We start from the raw sequence: 20,005 nt of genomic DNA, 5'->3' as shown, positions 1-20,005 counted from the left end.
AGAATCAGTGGTGGTGCAGATGTCAGCAAAATACTAAATAGTCTTTGACATGCATTTCTATTTCAGTTCTCATTGGAATCCCGGGTCTCCTTCCAATTCCATTTTCTAATGGTCAGAATGAAATCCTGTAAAATTATATCAATCTGAAACATTTTGCATAAATTTTAGATTTAATTCCAAAGATTTCTCATGAAAAAATGCTGGTCAATAGACATTTTGAATATGGAAAAGCTGTAAGAGCTACATTGGTAATAACTGTTTAAGTTAGTTTTCCAGTGGACCTTGCAAAAATGTAAATAATCAAATTTTATTGTTCTTTGATGAGTGGCTATGTGTCTCAAACTTGCTTGTCAACTGAAATTTATTTTCCAAGTAGGGTAAAAGGACCAAAAAAAGTGTTATTCTTTGCTGTAACTATTTGAACATTTTTAAGCATATTTGTAAAACTACAGAGTTAATTCAATAACTTATTGAAATTATCATAAAAGTTCAGCAAATCAGGCATTGCTTTCAGATTCTGATATATGCTACATTTCCTGTTTTTATGAGTCAGCAGGTTTATAACTATAACCATTTGAATTTCAAATGATAAACTTATATCTAGCATAGCCATAGAATGAATAAAAAATAAGAGGGCACCCTTTAGAGAAATTTAAAAAGAATTGTGCATTTCATAATTTGATATACGTAACATAATCCATTATATGCCAGAGCTTATATTGTGCCAGCAAATGTAAAAGGGAATGGAGACTCTTGTCTGTGCCCAGCACAAGGCACAACAGCAGAGATGTTTCCTCCAGTTATGAACCACTGGCTCCCTGGTATGCAACGCTGTCTAGCTCTGTGTGAAGGGGTACATATGTAACACACTGAAGGGCTCTGTGGGCTTAATTACTATGCTAGAGTTTGGCAAAATGAGAAAGAAGAGATGCCAAGCAAAGTGAAGAAAAGAATTCTGTAGCCATCTCTACAGGGCTAGAGAATTCATAGAAATATTTATTCCACAGCCAAGGCATAAAGCTGTATTTTCTCTTCTTTGGAATTCCTTCTTCCCATACGTTTTTCCCTCCCCCCCGAAATCCGTTACCTACTCATAAACATTTTTCCTAACAGTAATTACTATGTACTTTGAATTCAAAGGAATTTCCTTTGAATTTTCCCTGCTGAAGTCCAATAATAAAGGTTTAAACAGATACTGTTAACATGATTGGTTTTTCAGCTATGCTAGATGCTACAAGTCTTGACAATAGTGGCTAATTCTCATTAGCTTCATATCTCAAGGACTTTTCCAATCACTGGGAAAATAGCAAGGGTCAATAAGCCCATGACAGTTGTTGTGGGAATTTGAATCCCAGTTACCTACAAACTCTGTGTGTGGTCATTAACCTAAATCCCCTTTGTTTCAGTATCCTCGTGTGTAAGAAATATGTTTAAAATTAGATGTTGTGAGGTTTAGAAAAAGAATATGATGATACAAGCACCTAGTACCTTGATTAAGTGTAGGTACACATACACATTGGTGCACCCCTTCCACTCTCTGCCTCTGTTTTCACTTGTTATTGTTCTCGTTTTGAGATGAAGTTTTGCTCTCGTTGCCCAGGCTGGAGTGCAATGGTGGTACCTCGGCTCACCGCAACCTCCTCCTCTTAGGTTCAAGTGATTTTCCTGCTTCAGCCTCCAGAGTAGCTGTGCTGGGATTACAGACATGTGCCACCATGCCCCACTAATTTTGTATTTTTAGCAGAGAAGGTGTTTCTCCATGTAGGTCAGGTTGGTCTCAAATTCCCAACCTCAGGTGATCCACCTGCCTCAGCCTCCTGAAGTGCTTTAATCCAAAGGGATTACAGGCATGAACCACTGCACCCAGCACTTGTTGTTGTTTTTAGACTCTAGCTGTACATCAGGATAACCAAAATGTCATGCCTTGAGAGTTTGGGACTTTTAATTTTAGGCCATTACTTCATGAAGGGATCCTGAATTGAGTTATATAATCTCTAATTATTTTACTTATAATGAATGTGCAGTCCATATTGAAGAAATCTAAGACTACAGATATGTCCCATATAACTTTGTAAAGTCATGTGTATATGAGAAAGGCATGGGTATGTGTGAATGCATTTGTATACATTTCCTACATTTACAAAAGTTTGCTTTATTTTTGTTATGTATATATAGATAAAGAGAGGTCCTTTGTCAACTCATAAATGTTCTATTTCATAATTAATCACATGAAACATTCAACATAACTAATTTTTTTAACACCAAAGACTTCAGTGAAACGAGTTAGATAACACTTACAAAATGCTTAATAATTAATGGCATCTAATAGTGAATTGCTAAATTGAGTCTTTGCTTTTCTTATTTCCTTGTTAAAAAGCAGCAAAATGAACAAAAAGTATACATTAAAAGAAAACAAAAATAAACCTTCAGAAACGGCTGCACCTATAACTAAACTGAGTTGGAAAGCAAGGGCAGATCTTGACATTTTGTCTGTGCAGGCACCAGTAATTTAGAATCTGTGTGAGGCTGAAGCACCACGCAGTTTATTTCAGGGTTAAGACAGCCTGTGTGGGGAGGCATGTTCCTCTCTACTTCTGTTTTGTTGTACTGGTTGCCTTACTCTATTTTTCTTAGATCAGAGACCATTCACCCCTTTCTAAAATTAAAAAGAAACTCACCAAGCATAAACATTAACTTGGTAAGGAATATTTTCCTAAATTCTGGAGCATTTGAGTGAGAGGGAGAGAATCACAGTGTGTATGGATGCTGGAGAGAAAGGAATGTTTCCACCTCAGTGCAAGCACAAAGTTGATAAAGACAAATTGTTGAAGAGTAGCCAAATATAGACAGGTTGCTGTGATGGCATTCAAATCTAAGTACTCACCATTTGCCACCCCCAGAATGTGCCAAAAATTCTGTCTCCTCCTCCACAAATTTTTTTTTTTTTTTTTTTTTTGTTCCATAAGCAGCTTAGGTTGTATAAGGTGAGATGATCAGTATTTGAAACTAACTTTTTAAAATTCAACCAAAAGACACTAGGTTTTTCTGGGAGGAGTCTTGCTTCACAGTTTGGATGTGAAAATAGGTCTAGCTAATTTAGAGCAACTGATAACTCCCCTTAAAAAAAAACAAAAGCCGGTGATACCAACATGCTTATGCCTTTAGTCAGACACACTAAGCACATTTGGGAATCCACTGCCAGGGCCTCCCCATCTGCTGTGGCAGTCACTGGCTATCCTGCAGAGCCCACTGCCTCTTGGGCATCTCATGGGGCTGTGTGCTAGAGACCTTTGTTCCAGAACTGTCAGCTGGTGAGGCACTCCGAGCCACCTTTGACCTCTGTCCCTAATCCCCTCTGACACATTCCAGGCTGTCCCACTGGATCATCCTCTCTGGTTCATTGCACAGCATTCAAGCCAACAATCGGCATGTCCTTTCTCCCATCTGTGTGTTCAAGCATAGGCTGGGTCAGGAGAGATGTCACTGTTTCTCTTCCTCACTCCTGACAGCTTTCTGATTTTCAGCATTTAACTTTATAAAAACGAACTTGCAAAGACCTGAAGTTAAATAACAAACATATTGGGAAACTCAGCATTGTGAGAATATTTCTGTGTGTTTATTCGTTTAGAAGGGCACTGTAATGCCCTTTTAAACACATCCTATCTCTGTTTCATCTATCCACCTTTTACACCTTCCTGAGCATTACAAATTGTTGTTGCTATTATCATTATCTATTCTTCAAGGCTCATTTCCAATGCCACCTGCTTTGAAAAGCTTTCCCCAATTTCCCCACAGCAAATGAAGATCAATCACTCCTATGTCATTGCTAAACATTTTAGTTCTACATATCTCCTTTATGTAATTCTTGCCAATAAATACAAGGACTTACTACTTAGAGTATTCCCTGTTTCAGACATGTCATCTCACACTGGTTGTGTGTTAGCAAACAAAATACTAATTGAATTCTTAGGTGAAGGGTCTCACATGATAATACATAGTTAAGATAGATGAGTGTTAGGGAGTAAAGCAGCAGTAAAAAGATAATAATTAGTTAAAATAATAGAGAAAAGTTACATGAATGAAGGGCAGTAATTACAAGCACAAACAGGCCCAAGTTTCAATCCACTTTCCAACAGTTACTAAATACTGAATCTTGAGCAAAGAGTTCAGTATATTTGGCCCATGTATACTCATCATCAAAATGATAATAAGAGTAGCTAAGTAGCATGTACATTCTGGGGATTAATTGCCATAATTAAATGAGATCATGAATGCCAAGCATTTAGCACCACAGCTAAGACTTAAACTGTGCATGCTTCATCCACGCTGGGGAAAGAGAATCACACAAGTCAAAATGAAGATATCAATAATTTTGGTGCAAAACGGACAGCCCATAGACATTGACAAAATCAACAGCACTGCCACCAGCAAGTCCAAAATGAATACAATTAAGTGGCCGAAGCAATTAATAGTAATGAAATAACCTTCCCTTTCAAACTTCAATGGCTCCATCTTTTATGTCATTACTCTGAATGAAAGACTTCACCTCCATACCATGGAAATCTCTCTCTCTCTCTCTCTCTCTGTGTTGTGTGTGTGTGTGTGTGTGTGTGTGTGTGTGTGTTCATGCGTGTATGCCATGGTAAGGGGGTGGTAGAAATGGTGGAGAGTGGAATGTGCTCTACATGATGCTGTTATACATGTAGCATGAAGGGATTTTCTACTATTTTATTAGAGCACTTTCTCATAATTTGGAATTATTTACCTGATAAACAGTTACATTTGCTTTCAAATCCTTTTTCCGATAAAGAAGAAGCTGGTGAAATTATAATATATTGTTGGCAGAAAAGAAGCTACCCAGTTTCCCAGAGCAAATTGGATTCACAATGTTAGGACTGGGAGGGGAGAAAAGAATTCTGACTTTATTATAATCTAGGTTTTTTGTCAGATGTGGTGGCCAAGGAAATATAGGTCAAGTATGTAATCTACTTTTTCCAAGAAATTCTAAAAAATAGGCTTATTTCTCTTTTCAATATAATATCAGCAGTGAAGAAAAGTGGAATTTCCACTTTTGTTGCATTTATTTTATTTTTTTAAGACAGAGTCTCGCTCTGTTGCCAGGTGCCAGGCTGGAGTACAGTGTCGCGATCTCGGCTCACTGCAACCTCCGCCTCCCAGGTACAAGCAATTCTCCTGCCTTAGCCTCCCAAGGAGCTAGGACTACAGGTGCACATCATCGTGCCCAGCTGATTTTTGTATTTTAGTAGAGATGGGGTTTCATCATGTTGGCCAGGATGGTCTCGATCTCTTGACCTCATGATCTGCCTGCCTCAGCCTCCCAAAGTGCTGGGATTACAGGCTTGAGCCACCGCACCCGGCCCTTTATTTTTTATTCTATTCAATGTGACTCAACGCAGGGATTTAAACCTATTTGTATTCAACTCAATTTTCGTAATAAAACCTAACAGTACAAGGGAAAATACGTTTTCAAGAAGTATTTTGTGAGTTTAAAGACTGAATAACCCACAATATTAAAAAGGAGAAAATGGTGCTTAAGAAGCAAACTCTGGCATCAAACAAATGAGCATCCTTTGTAGCTAGCTGTCGCTTCTGACCAAGTCATTCAAAGTCTTGGTACCACAGTATTCTTACCTGTAGAAAGGTACTAGTAATAACACATAAGTTTGGTCTGAGGTTTTGGTGATATGATATCATATAATTTCTGGTTCTGAGACAGAACTGGACATGTTTTATTGCCTTGACTTTTTTTTTCTTGATGTTTCCTATCAGAATCAGTGCCAAGCACCCATTTTGTAGGTAAGCTGAGGCACAGAAATGCAATAGTAAAAAGAGTGAGAGTGTGGAACAATGAGTCAGAAAAACCAGCATTCCAACAGAGGAAAACAGGTTGGTATCATCTGCTGCATATTACAAAGAAGTGGAATACAACAGTGATTTTTAAGGCAGAAAACTACATAACATCTGGAGACATTTTCTAGGAAGGGTGAACAGTTGGTAAAGCAGACTGAAATGAGAGCTTGATCTCATGAAGATGAAGACTGGTATGGTTAAAACTTTGAGACATAGAATGACATTGACTCCAGCAAAGAAGCCAGCTTTAAAAGCAGCTAGGGTGAGAATAACCACCTGATAAGTTTTAGGGTCATCTGTTGTTAGTTTGTAAGATCCATCTGTGGTCTACGCAGGCCAAATAGTCATGGTGAATAGACATGGCAGGAGTCTTCAAGTTTGTGTTTGTGGGTATTTGTGCGTGTGTGTGTGTGTGTGTGTGTGTGTGTGTGTGTGGCTCTAATCTCTGCAATCCTTCCAGAAATGCGTGTTTGCTTTTGCTTTAATATTAAAATAGAAAAAAGATAGTTCTAAAGACTTCAACTTACCCTTTTCTGCTATAATATCTTGCATTTCAGAGACATCAATGTGGAGAATTAGCTAGTGGCATTTCAACTATGCATTTCAGAACTGAGGAAACCCCAAGTTTCTTCATAGATGAATAGACAAAATTATGCAATTATTTTGGTAGGTATGCTGCTGTCCCGTGAGTCATACTTTGTGTACAAACCCTTAGGGCCTGATGGAAATTGAGCCTATTTGTATTTTTGGAAGCAAGGAGATCTGGTAAGCACTGATTTTAAGGAAGAGCCAGAGTCCCCTGCCTGCAGAAAAATTGCTTTATTCCTTTAGAAAACGGTGAACTAATTTCTTAAACAGGGGAACACTAATCAAAACATGGGAGGCAAAGTCCTTAGTTTCTTTAAAATTTTATATCATGTCCATTCCAGTGTTCAAGGTATCAGACAATCAATGCCATAATTTTAGCATGAGACTCCATCAAGTTGTAATTTTAATTTATGTTGTAAATTTGGTCCTCGAATGATTAGAATTTGGGTTTAATTTCCTGAAATTCTAAACCATTTGCTATAGAATATAAGAGTTGCATTTAGGGCAAACACAGAAAATTTCTTGTTCCTTATTTAGATGTTGACCTGGCCATTTAAAATCATCATTTTCTTCTTTCAAGCTTTCTACGCACACATAGAGGAAATCAACCAATCCTATGATACTATTTATTTCCACTAAAATATTTTATTAGCATTCAAATGCACGTGACTACAGACGGCAATTTAAGTACCTGTTTTTCCACCACATTCTATGTACTACTAGTGTCCAATGTTATATTGGCTTCAGGGTAATCAATACCTTTATATTTAGTCAGATGAGAGAAACAACTTTAGATAAACTTTCGCTTCTCTAGCCTGAACTCTTTCTAGGAGCAGGATCATTATGAGTATTATGGAATAGGTTTTATTATCACAAAAATAGAATATTTTCCAGCTGGGAAAGGAACTGGAGAAGTGAAAGGTCAAAAAGGGAATTGAATCAGAGAAAGAGTCATTGGCTATGTTCAGTTTCTGAGGTGGGACAGCAAACGGAAATCTTGCTGGAAGATCTGTGGGGATTTGTTGGTCCTGAAGCTGCTGTTGTGCAACAGGATAATCAGTCAGAAAAAAAAAAAAATTAGGAGAGAGGAGAAGAAGAATAATCTGGAACTTTTTGTCCACCTCTTGAGATCTGTGCATTATTGCATCTGACTACAATGAATTTCAGAAAATAATGGCCTCTGTTTCATTTTAGCATTCAAAATGGTATGCTCTCTAAAATAAAATAAGAGGAACCAGAGATTCTTAGAAAAATGGCTGACTCTAGACTGGGAACTGGAAAGATACAAGCAAGACAAACCTGCAACATCTTGGACTACTAGAAAGCAAAGAGGTGCCAAAATGACAAAAACACAACAACAACAACAAACAGATAGTAGTTTGTCAAAAAGAGAGAGAAACCAAACAGAGGAGTCACCAATGGTGAATTCTGGGATATCCAAGGAATAAAATGTTATGAAAATATTGAATTTAAATCCAAAATTAAGATAAATATTCATAAGTCCATGCTCATAGAAATAAATGATTAAATAAATAAACAAATTAATGAGAAAGTAAAAGTCTTTTTTATCAGAAAATTTCCAAGTAATATGTAGTTCTTCCTATTCTATGAAGCAGAGCTTAGTTTCCTTCCTCTTGAGTGTGGGTTGGGATTGTTGACTCACATGCGCAGAACAGAGTATGAAAAGAGACAAATAATTACTTTTTGGTGTAAAAAAACTTTCCAACACCATTTTAAACAGATGAAACATTTCAAAATATCAGTAATAAGCATATACCCCTTGCTATAATATAATAAGAAAGGCACCCTGCCTCTATGTTTCTTGTTCGCAAAAAATTATAACCCAAGTCAAATAATAAGAAAACATCAACTCGGTTTGGGGGGTGTTCTACAAAACACCTGACTACTACTCCTCAAAACTATTAAGTTCATAAAAAACAAGAAAAATTGAGACACTGTTACAGATCACAGGAGTCTAAGGAGATATGCCAACTAAATGTAATATGGTATCTTGGGTGGCAAGTTGGAACAGGGACAAAAAACTGATCTCCCCCATCGAAAAAAAAAAAAAAAAAAGCTTATAGGTTAGTGAAGATTATTGCACCAAATAGTTAATAGTATTATACCAAGTATTCATTCTTAGATTTGACATATGTACCATGGCTTTATAAGATGATAACAATAGGAAAAAGCCAGGTAAAAAGTATATGATGACCCGCTATAGTATCTTCGCAACTTTTCTGCAAATCCAAAGTTATTCTAAAATAAAAAGTTTCAAAAAATGACAAAATCATTTTTATAAATTTCTCTTCTTACCAACCTTAACTTGAAACTACACAGAGAAAATGATTCTGAGATGACAGTTTTAGTTAACCAAGTCGATAAAGAATGAAGGCCACAATCATACAACCGAAGGTAGAGAAATTTAAATATAATCTCCCTATACTGTCTTACATAGTTTAGCTACTGAAAGACCTCATTGTGTCACCTTGGAATGATCCTAAGTTCCAACTAACTTTACCCTCAGTATGCTGTATGAACATGATGTTATTTATTCCTTCTTTGTTATATTCTTATTTACAAGAGTGAAGCCCCGAGTCAATCAGTTTTTTTTATTTTTTCAACCAAAATTTACATTGTTCACAATTTAAAAATGAACTAAAAAGGAAACAATTCTTTAGGATTCTTAATGACAGAGTTGGAAAAATATGGAAAATGTACATGTGGAACTAATAGAGAAGTCCTGTTTTGAGAAAAAAATAGAAACTAAACAAGTTCTGGGGATCTTTGAGGGAAAGGGACATTAATTATCAATATAAAGTTTGTTTAAATTTCAGTAAAAATACACTGAGAATTAATAGATGCTCAATATCCCCATGTTTCCTTCTCTATTGCTATCTAGGAAGGCCATCCCTAAACACACTGTTTTAATTTATTATTTATTTTGCAAAAATTATAAGGAAACTTCTACTAGAGAAAAGTTGAAAGAATAGTGCAGTGACTATCTTTACACACTTCACCTAGATAGGCCAATTAAAATTTTACTGTATTGTTATTGTATCCCTATCTTCTCTTTCTATTCACATTTGTTCATTACTATATCACCAACAAATAAAGTAACAATGGCTGGCACATGGCTTATTTAGTGAACAAATAAATTAATGCTCTGTCAAAAATGGCACCCATACCACACTGGAAGGTTCCAATTGATCACAATAACCACAATTTGTACATTTTTCAAAGTTTATGTTGAATAGTATAACATAATACATGGTTAGAAATGCATCTAGATCTTTGCTTATTTTCTTTTCTTGGATCTTAACATAGTCCCTCATACATATTAATGATAATTTATGTATTCCTTGAATGAAGTTTACTGTGCATTCTATCACCCAACTACTTTTAAGATTTTCATTACATACTCTCTCCAATTCAAGATAGTTTAAATGTAACCAAATTACTTCAAATATCATCTGAGATTATTAAAAAGAAGTTATATGTCTATTTTTATTTATCCTCATGTTCATATTTATTTGCTACACTATTTGAGAGTAAATTTTAGGCATTCATTATTTCTCAAGTAAAATCAATTGTAATTGTAATTTCATTGAAAACCAGGGCTAGATGAAACTTTATAGGCAATAAATCTTGTTTTCGGCTCAAATAATCTTCACAGAATCACAAGTAAATATCATTCAACTTTCATTTAAATATCCTCTAGATATGTGAAATTCACTAAGGCTTGATTCATCTCTCACTTCATCTGCCTGTGGTTCTACATGTTATAATTATTTATAAACAATTTCCTATTTATGGTCTGCTTTTGTTTCTCATTGTTAACTCTGCAACATAATTACAAATTCTTGTTATATTTCCATCCATGTGTTTTTCTACATCTTTAGAAAATGGTGAGCCTTTTTGTTCTTACCTTATTGTCTAAGTTTTAAGTAGAATTAATTCAGTTTTATGTTTAAACTGTTATATACAGACAAATATGTTTATTGTATTTATGCCAAGGTAGACTCTCCATATGCCATCTGAGTTCTCATTGGTACTTCTTCTACTGTCTTGGAATGAAGAAAAAAACAAAAACAAACACAACTTTCTTAACTAAGACAGCCTTTCAGATATATGGAAACAACTGTTAGTCCCATTTACATTCGCTTTTAATCTAATTACCACAAAAATGTCTAACACTTGATTTAATCTCTTTAACATCTTGAATTCCTTTTTATTTAAGCCTTCAAGACTATCCTGCTGCTACCAACCCATATCATTCAAAGATGCTAATCAACACACTGAGATAAGACAAAACAAACAAAACAAAACCCTGCATTTTTATAGACCTTGTCACTTTTTTCCTAGAGGATTAATCACCTCTATTTTACAGAATGGGAAACATATTAATAAGATATTAGATGTTTTAAGATATTAGGCAATACTTTAGAAACATCCATGAAGTTAAATATTGGTTTGCAAATTATCTGTCCATTTCCTGGAAGTGATCTTAGTGATCACACATTCCAATTCTCCATCTTAACAAGAAAGATTCTGAGATCTATCCTAAAAAGATGACATAAATTTTCAGAGTCAAAAACATAGTGGTACATCATAAATAAATCCTAGACTAGTAGAATTTCTTTTTAAGCAATCTCAGATGGTATTTAAAGTAATTGGTTGAATTTGTACTCTCTTGAATTGGAGAGAGTATGTAATGAAAATCTCAAAAAATAGTTGGTTAACAGAATGCACAAAAACTTGATTCGAGGAATATATAAATTATCATTAATGTGCATCAGGGTCTATGTGAAGATCCAAGAAAAAGATTAAGCAAAGAGCCAGTCCCATTTCATGCTCAACATGAACTTTGAAAAATGTAGAAATTGGGATATTGTGACCAAATTGGAACCTTCTCGTGTGGCATAGATGCCATTGTTAACGAAGTGTTCTTTTATTTTTCATTAAATAAGCCATATCTGGGCATCATTACTTTATGTGCTAGGGATATAGAAATGAACAAATGTGAATTTCTCCTCTTGTGGATTTATAGCTCAGTGGGGGTGCCACACAAGTGACAAATAAATATGCCAAATTTGTAATAGATGCTATGATCAAAGAAGAATAAAGCAAGTTAGAGGGAGGGGGATGGTAAAAATAAGACCCCACTTTTTTGAACTCCCTTTTATTGATAAGGTCATATTTGAGCAGAGATAGGAAGCAACTGAGGGAATAAGAAAAAACAGCATGAATGAATGTCTCGATGCTGGAGCACGCCTACAATGGTCCAGGAACAGTGAAAACATGGGCATCAGGCATAGATAAAGTAAAGGGGAGAGCTGGTAGGAGACGAGGCCAAATGTGTGATGGATCTGAAGTTGGAGAGAATGGTAGCATTTGGCACCTCATGAAGAGCCTTAAAAGCTAAAGCACTTGCTCTTCATGATATGGAAGGTCATTGAGGAGTCTTGAATAGAGGAATTATGTTTGATTTACATCAAGATCATTATGACTGCTTCGTAGGGATAGAGGGTATTAGAAATGCTGCAATAATAAAGCATGCAACATTGACTTGCTGTGTGACATAGGAACAAATTAACATGTCCACATTTCAGTAGCCATATCTGTAAAAATGGAGATATTGACACCCTAAGATAACTGACCAGAGTGTTGTAAAAACTGACTTGAATAATACATGTGATCTCATAGTTTAAACTACAGCTTAAATTTCGAAAAGGTGAGGACAAAGGCCTAATTGAGCCGAAAAGGAAAACAGTCATATGGGAAACACTGTAACCTCCATTGGAAGCATCTGTGTATTTTTACTGTGTAAAATTACATTATTTTGGGTGGGAAAACTCATAAGTAAATGGATATCTACTTAGGGCAACACTTTCAAGCTAGTCTCAAGTGTTTATACATTTAATATTTATTTAACAAGCAATCTATAGCTAGTTAATTAGATAGCATGCTTAATATCTCATTTTCTTTAGTTGTATGGGTAAATGGTAATTAAATTCCTGAGCATTTCTCACAAGTGTAATGTAATAATAAGAACACCATCACACACTTATTGGTTCTGCAGATTTGAATTAATTACATTGCAAGTAGATTTATCTTTCATATATTTATACCTCAATAGGTGCTCTTCCCTGACAATCATAGGGGATTTAATTTCCATACTATCACCTTATTAATTCTAAATTAAATATGTTTAGTAGGAGTTTAATACTTGTTGAAGCTCTAGTTGGTGATATTTCTTCTACACATCTGGATTTTGAATTTTAGTGTCTGAAATTCATGTTGCCTTATGCTGCTAAGAAAAGAGCAGGGGCAATTAATAAGGCAATAAGAAAGACTACAAAATTTAATTTGGAGACAAGCCAAGTAGTGTGCTACTAAGCAGTGATTCTTCAGCATTTTGGGGGGCATAGCTGGCTGTTTGGTAAACCAATTTTCTTCCTACCTCTGACCATGTCTATTTTTTTTCTTTTTAAAATAATGTATATATTTTTATTCATTCTCACACCTTTTCTCCCTTCCCCCTGAGGTCGCTGCCTTCATTCTAAGCCCATCCTCTCTCCCCTGGACAGATTTAATGGCCTTTTTCTTGTATATCACATAGCAAGTCTAGCCTTCTTCCATCCATTTCCCATACAGACACTAGAATGATCTTCCACTTGTGGACTCATGAATTTGTTACTCTTCTTCTGGAATGCCAGAATATTTTCCAAATGTTTTACAATGACATGTTACATCTTGCTTAAAACTGCAATCTCATTCTTCACTTTTGTTCCCATTACTTTCAAAACTTAACTGTTACAGAAAACTCCCACCTATGCACCAGTGCTTCTGTCTGCTTAGACTTCCCTTCCCTATTCTGGCTAATTCTAACTCATGTCTCAAAACTCAAATGTACGTTGATTGAATGAAGAAAAGACATTTGTGTTCACCTTGAATTACCGAATGCCAAGTGTATGTGTACTGCCAAGTCTATGTGATTTTTGTTTGTTTGTTTGTTTGTTTGTTTTAATGGGTGTTGTTGACCTGTTACCTAATTGGTCACTCCCCTTAAACTCAGAAACTTCCATATAAAAGTTTTTTTTTTTCCCATTTATTTATTTTATTGCATTTTAGGTTTTGGGGTACATGTGAAGAGCATGCAAAATTGTTGCATAGGTACACACGTGGCAGTGTGATTTGCTGCCTTCCTCCCCATCACCTACATCTGGCATTTCTCCCCTTGCTATCTCTCCCCAGCTCCCCACCCCCCACTGTCCCTCCCCTATTTCCCCCCAACTGACCCCAGTGTGTAGTGCTCCCCTCCCTGTGCCCATGTGTTCTCATTGTTCAACACCCACCTATGAGTGAGAACATGCGGTGTTTGATCTTCTGCTCTTCTGTCAGCTTGCTGAGAATGATGGTTTCCAGGTTCATCCATGTCCCTACAAAGGACCGTATATAAAAGTTTAATAAATTTATGTAATAATCATTTACTAAGTACCTATGGATTACTACAAACTATGTGTGCCAGATGCTGGAGAAAACATGCATCATGTTTTAGAAAGGAAACAACGCCCAACTTCACATGCAAGAATCATGATAAGGTTAATTCCATACAGACCACAGGGTAGTGGCCAAGAGCAAAGACTCTGGAATCATACTTCTGAAAAAGAAGCTGAAATTCTTCATCAAAAGTGAAAGCAGAAGAGCACTTAGGGGCACTATGAGGAACAAATAAAACAATTCAGGTAAACCACCTGGATTACGTATTTACACAAGCTATTTGGAAAGTGCCGGACTCAACCATCTGATGATTTTAGAAAGTATTATATTTTTATTTATTTAAATAATTACACATGTCAATGCTCATATAATCAGTTTTTATTATGATGAACACTTTGCTAATAATGTAGATTCAAAAACAAAGGCTCAGTGACTTTTTCCAATGCAAATAGTGTATAGCAAAGATAAAGTGCCTGTCCTTTTATTTATCAATAAATAATAAATGCATAGGATAAGCAAAGAAATAAAAAATATGAATAATTGAGAGCCTGCAGTTTCATTAATAAATGATACATTTTTCCCAGGTTGGCAAAAATTTATTTTTTATTTGATGATATTGATGATTCTCATATTCTGAAAATTTGGGAGAAAATTGCAGTTAGATATTTCAAAAGGAATAACTGTAAAACAAATGATAATTTATAAGCATGTATATACACATGGCTAATTCATGAATTTTTGCAAGAATTCAGAGAATCAGAGGCCTGAAGGGCCAGGAGAGAGAAAAGAGGCAAGATTTGCTATTGGTAAGTTTTGTCGATATTGTACATAGTCCTTTGCAATCTTAAAATAATTTTCTCAAGGATTATTACATTTAACACTAAGGTTTGGTAGGAAAGGTAAGGACTTGTTCTGCAGTAAATAAGGAAACAGAAACAGACAGTGGGAAAGCAACTCACCAAAAGTCACAGATATAGTGGCAGCACTTGGGGCTACAACTCTGAATTTCTTTTATTTAAAATGGGGCTCTTTTCCCTTCACCATTGCTGGGCCTTTCCTCCCGCTTCCTCCCAAGTTCTTTGGAAAGTGTCAATTTTGGCCATCTGCTGAGTTTGAGAAATATTTTGTTTCCACAAATTTAAATAGTTTAAGTAGTAAGACTCTGTTGTCTTGGCTTTTATTAAAGAAATTATTCAGAATTCAACAAAAACAACAAGAAAACCCCATTTATACTTTAAAAAGTAGTTAACAGGTGTTTTATCATCTATTACAAAAAGACTCTGTGTGCTCAGCTGACAAATTTGTCATTGGGAGAGGCAATTCTGGCATTGGTGTGCAGAATTACGATGTTCAACTTGTGCCTCCATAACTTAAAGTCTCTTTAAGATCAGGAAGAGTCCTCTTCTCATGGCCACTCTGTCCCTTTCAATTATTGCAGAGCTTCAGTCTCTTCTCATTTTAGCCCTTCTCTAATGTTTTATTTAGTTTCCTTGATTTGGGCTAATATTTGCATTCTCTCTCTCCAACACAAATTTTTTGGTTCATTCGACCTTCCCTCACCTCTAAATCATAGCTGGCTCACAGTATTTCCTCTAAGCCTATTCTTGCCTTCTCTTTTCTGCAGCTTCTGCTCTTTCTAAATTCCCTTTCCCTCCTAGTCATCCTTACTCCTGTACTTCTGTGATGAGGCAAGATGTATCCATATGTTAATTGCTTTGGGTATTGAGAATGGGTTGAGTGGGAGGAATGGTTTTTGGCCCTGTCAGTCTTGTGATTATAATCAATGAAATGCTAGATATACCAATCACATCCTTGATGTAATCTATTTAGGTTTTCTGTCATTCTTCTTCATAGATCCTACACTCCAAGTACTCTGAATGTGCATCTGCATTTTCAGTCAGTGGTTCTCAAATGTGCATCAGAATCACCAGGTGGGTTTGCTAAAATACAGATTGCTGGGCCTTTCCCCCAGATGTTCTTCTTCAGTACACTTGGGTGGGATCTCAGATTTTATTTCTCACAAATTTCTAGAAGATGCGAATGCTGCTGGTCCAGGGGACTGCATTTTGAGAACCACTGTTTTGACCTCTATTGCCTCTGCAACTTATGCTCCCCATCTGAAATACCTTTGAACTCCGTTTAAACACTTTCAAATAAACACATGGACTGACACACATTAAAATGCTTCCTTCACGCATCTGTCTAGTATTTACTGAGATTTTACTCTGTGCCAGACACTGAGTTTGGCCTATAGCCTCAGGGAAAATAGATTACCAACCAAGTCATTCTTAAATCTCTTCAGCTAGAAAGAATTGACATCTATTCTCATAAAGTGACAACCATCCCCTCTTACCTCACAACTCAAAGAGCTGTCCTTGTATCAGAATGATTGGCATCATTTTGAAACTGATAGAAATTCAGAGTCTCAGACCCCAACTTAGATCTACAAAATCAGAATCTGCATTTTATCAGTGTCCTAGTTGATCCATATGCAGATTAGAGTTTGAGAAGTATTACTTTTCTATACTATCAACTCTTTCAGGTAAAAAATCTAACTATGAATCTCCAAAAATGCTTATCAAATGTCTGACCTGTGATGGAAGGGGAAAGCATGGAGAAGCAGGCAAATAATCATTGCTATTTTGTCCAGATTTACTTAGTGTATGCAAAGCTTTATTCAGCACAGAGTTTGATGCAAGCTCATTTTATCTTTACAACAGAAAATGACTAATGACTACTTGTTTCAAATTAAATTGATTTCTCTTGAGTTTGTCATGGGATAAAAGCAAACTGCAAGCAACCCATCAAAATGGTAGAAAAGGCAGAAAATATCGAAAATTCTTCTGCAAAAGACATGGTTTTGAAACATACTTGATTCTCTTAAGAAGCATAGTGATTATGAGTATTAATAGCCATTATTTACTAAGCAGTATGTTAAACACAGGTGTTTTATATGATAGGGTTTTATTGTTAGTTTATTGAGAGAAATGTTATTATTTTTGCTACTTGTTAAAAATCAAAGTGAAATGACACAGTCAGGATCTTGCTTAATTTGAAAAGTTAAATAATAAAATGGTCAAAATCTGAGTGCATCAAAGGAAATTTCACTAGCTTGACAGATCAATAGTTGGTATTATTTCAAACCTCTTGAAAATGTATGGCCAAAAGTAACATATTTTCCTCACTTACAGTTAGGTCCCATCTGACATCCCTGTAACAAAAGACAAATTAACAAGGGAAAAGCATAGAACATAGTTTAACAATGTTTTACATGATGCAGGAGCTTTCAGAGACGAAGACCTTAAGAACCAGAGAAAACTGTTTTTATGCTAATTATGAAGAAAGAAGTGAATAATTGTGGAGAAACATGATTGAACAAAAAAGTTATGATCCATGGTAATAAACTGGGGAGAGCTTAGCAAGGATGGTTTTCATTTTCAGATTCTTCTTGGCCTCTTTGTGCATTTCTTTCCTCCAGGTATAGGTAAAAACACCTGAAGTTCTTCAAAGGTGAAGGGAAAAAGTCAGAGAGTGACCTTTCTGTGTTTTATGGCTTGCACTGGGAGAGGAATTCTAGTTTTTATGACCCACCTTGGTAGAGAGGAATTCTGGTTTCTATGGCTAGATTTGGGGGAGAAAGAGCAGCAGGAGACAGAAAGGCAAGAGGAGGTCAGAGAAATCTTCTTGCTTCTGAGGCCCTCCTGTCTCCTTCAGCACAAAATACTCTGTGGTAACAGTTTCTGAGATCCAAAAAGAGACATCTGATTTTTAATATCTTATGAGATAAAATTTTATACAAAACTTTGATTGTAGACTATATTCCAAAAAATTTTATTAATCTTCTTGGGAATAAGATTCATGAAACACATGTAAATCATACCTATGTCTCCAGTATCGCTGTGAGAAGTAGAAAAGTCCGTTTCTAAAGCTTCCTTTCTTGTTAAAGAGTAAGTGTACTAATAACTTCATTAAGCCTTATCTTATGTAGCTGTTAGACATGCCATGCTTACAGGCACATAGTACATTCTATGTCCTTGTACGTTAACTAAAATATCTTTGCTGGACATGTTCACAGGCATGTCCCAGCTCTCCATCGCTTTTACCTGCTTAGAAAAGTTTTAAGTTCTTAGCCAGTCAAGTTTTATTAGATTGTGAGGTCTGACTCCAACCAACAGAGATTAGACACAGAAGTAAGGACAAACCCAAACGTGTAAGGGATAAATTTCTGTGTTTGCCTTTATTCATTGTACTCTAGTGGCAAAATGGCTAGCGAGAGTACCCTTCCTGCAGCCCAGGATGTAAAAATTGCATTGCTGAAAGAGCCCTTGTCTCAGTGATAAATTTTCTTTGTGGCACCAAGCATCTATTTCCAACAATCACCCAGTTCAATGGTTAGCAGTTCTTAATGGGAATGGGAGGGTGGTATTTACACCCCCCACTCCCCGAAGAGACGTATGATGATGTCTGGAAACATTTTTGGTAGTAACAACTGAGGGTGAAGTTGTACTGGTCTTCAGTAGATAGAAACCAAGAATATTGCTAAAATATTCTACAATGCACAGGATAGCCTTCCCCAGTTCTGAGTCTAAGGTACTGTGATCTAATTTAAAATATGGTACAGGCACAAGCCCGTAATCCCAGCACTTTAGGAGACTGAGGTGGACAGATCACCTAAGCTCAGGAGTTCAAGACCAGCCTGGCCAACATGGTGAAACCCCGTCTCTACTAAAAATACAAAAACTAGCTGGGTGTGGTGGCACACACCTATAATCCCAGCTACTCAGGAGGCTGAGGCAGCAGAATCACCTGAACCTGGGAGGTGGAGGTTTCAGTGAGCAAAGATCATGTCACTGCATGCCAGCCTGGGCAACAGAGCAAGACTCTATTTCAAAAAAAAAAAAAAATTATACAGAATATAATATAAATTAAAAAATTGGAGTGCAGAAATATAATTCAGAAAAATGTATGACATCAAAATAAATAGTTTGATTTGACCAAAGACAAGCAGATAAATTATAGAGTCATCACTGGAGCCCATTTTCTGGCTTAACAACTTATATTTTATCTGTGATGCAGCACATGTGCGTGCACACACACTACTTCTGACTGATAGTAATATTTTTTCATTGTGATATACCACTTCTCTTAATCAACAAACCAGGTGATTTCTGGAATCAGATGATTTGAGTATAACACCTGACTCAGCTACTTCGTAGTTTTGTGACTTCCAACGTCACAAAAAAAGTTCATGTTCACAGAAAAAGTTCTGTTCACAGAAAAAGTTAGAACAAGTTATCTAAGTTTTTCTCCCTCTCCTTGCCCTTCTCCTCTTTTCTTCTTCTTTTCATGAAATCATGGTCTACTAAATGAAAATAGTAATATTCAGTCCTGAGATCATCACTACAAATCATACCATAGTTTCTGGCACACAAAATAATGAACACTTATTGAGCGCTTACCTTATGCCATTTAATGTGGCCTGTGTATTGAACACGACTTATTCCTGGCTCACATCCTCTCAGTGAGCCTTTTAATTCAAGTCTTGGCTACAGCCAGCTGCATGTAGCAGCCTGAAAGTGCAAAAGATTTAAACAACCGTTGAACAGACTTTGAATTATAAGGAGTAAAATTATTAGTCAGTCTCTTGGGCAGACAATTGGAAGCATATTCTGCTCAGATGCAAAGAATTTCAACCTCAAAACTGAGCCCTATTTGCCCATAGCGTGGGCCAGCTTAATAAAACATCTTTGGATTAGATTTTCCTCATCTGTTATCTCATTCTTTTCCTCTCCCATTGTTCCTTGGAACCACTTCTCAAATAAAATCTACCTGTACAAAGATCATTACCTCAAGAATCTTTGTGGAAAATTAAACAAACAAAATAAACACTAAAACAAACAAAGAAAACAAAGCTTTACCATTGTCTTTTCACCATATTAGAATTCAGCTCACTGAAGTGTCTTGAACAGTGAACTACCAGCAAGATGCTGTGACATTGCTGATGGCAATAGTGCAATGTCTCATGCTTATATTATGAAGTCTT

General features: G+C 36.1%; 1 long non-coding RNA gene across 1 annotated transcript in view; it reads left to right on the top strand.

Moving 5' to 3' along the window:
• Nucleotides 1-14,616, top strand: part of LOC116555494 — a 30,987-nt gene extending 16,371 nt beyond the window's left edge. Inside the window, exon 4 of the long non-coding RNA XR_004270552.1 lies at nucleotides 14,547-14,616. This is a non-coding gene — a long non-coding RNA (uncharacterized LOC116555494). The remainder of the gene's footprint in view (nucleotides 1-14,546) is intronic.
• Nucleotides 14,617-20,005: the final 5,389 nt, after the last annotated feature.

The sequence above is a fragment of the Sapajus apella genome, unplaced genomic scaffold (assembly GCF_009761245.1).
Source record: "Sapajus apella isolate SASKATOON/1434 unplaced genomic scaffold, GSC_monkey_1.0 scaffold15, whole genome shotgun sequence".
Taxonomy (NCBI): domain Eukaryota; kingdom Metazoa; phylum Chordata; class Mammalia; order Primates; family Cebidae; genus Sapajus; species Sapajus apella.
The sequence above is the reverse complement of the archived record's forward strand: the minus strand, read 5'-3'. Positions and strand labels throughout refer to the sequence as shown.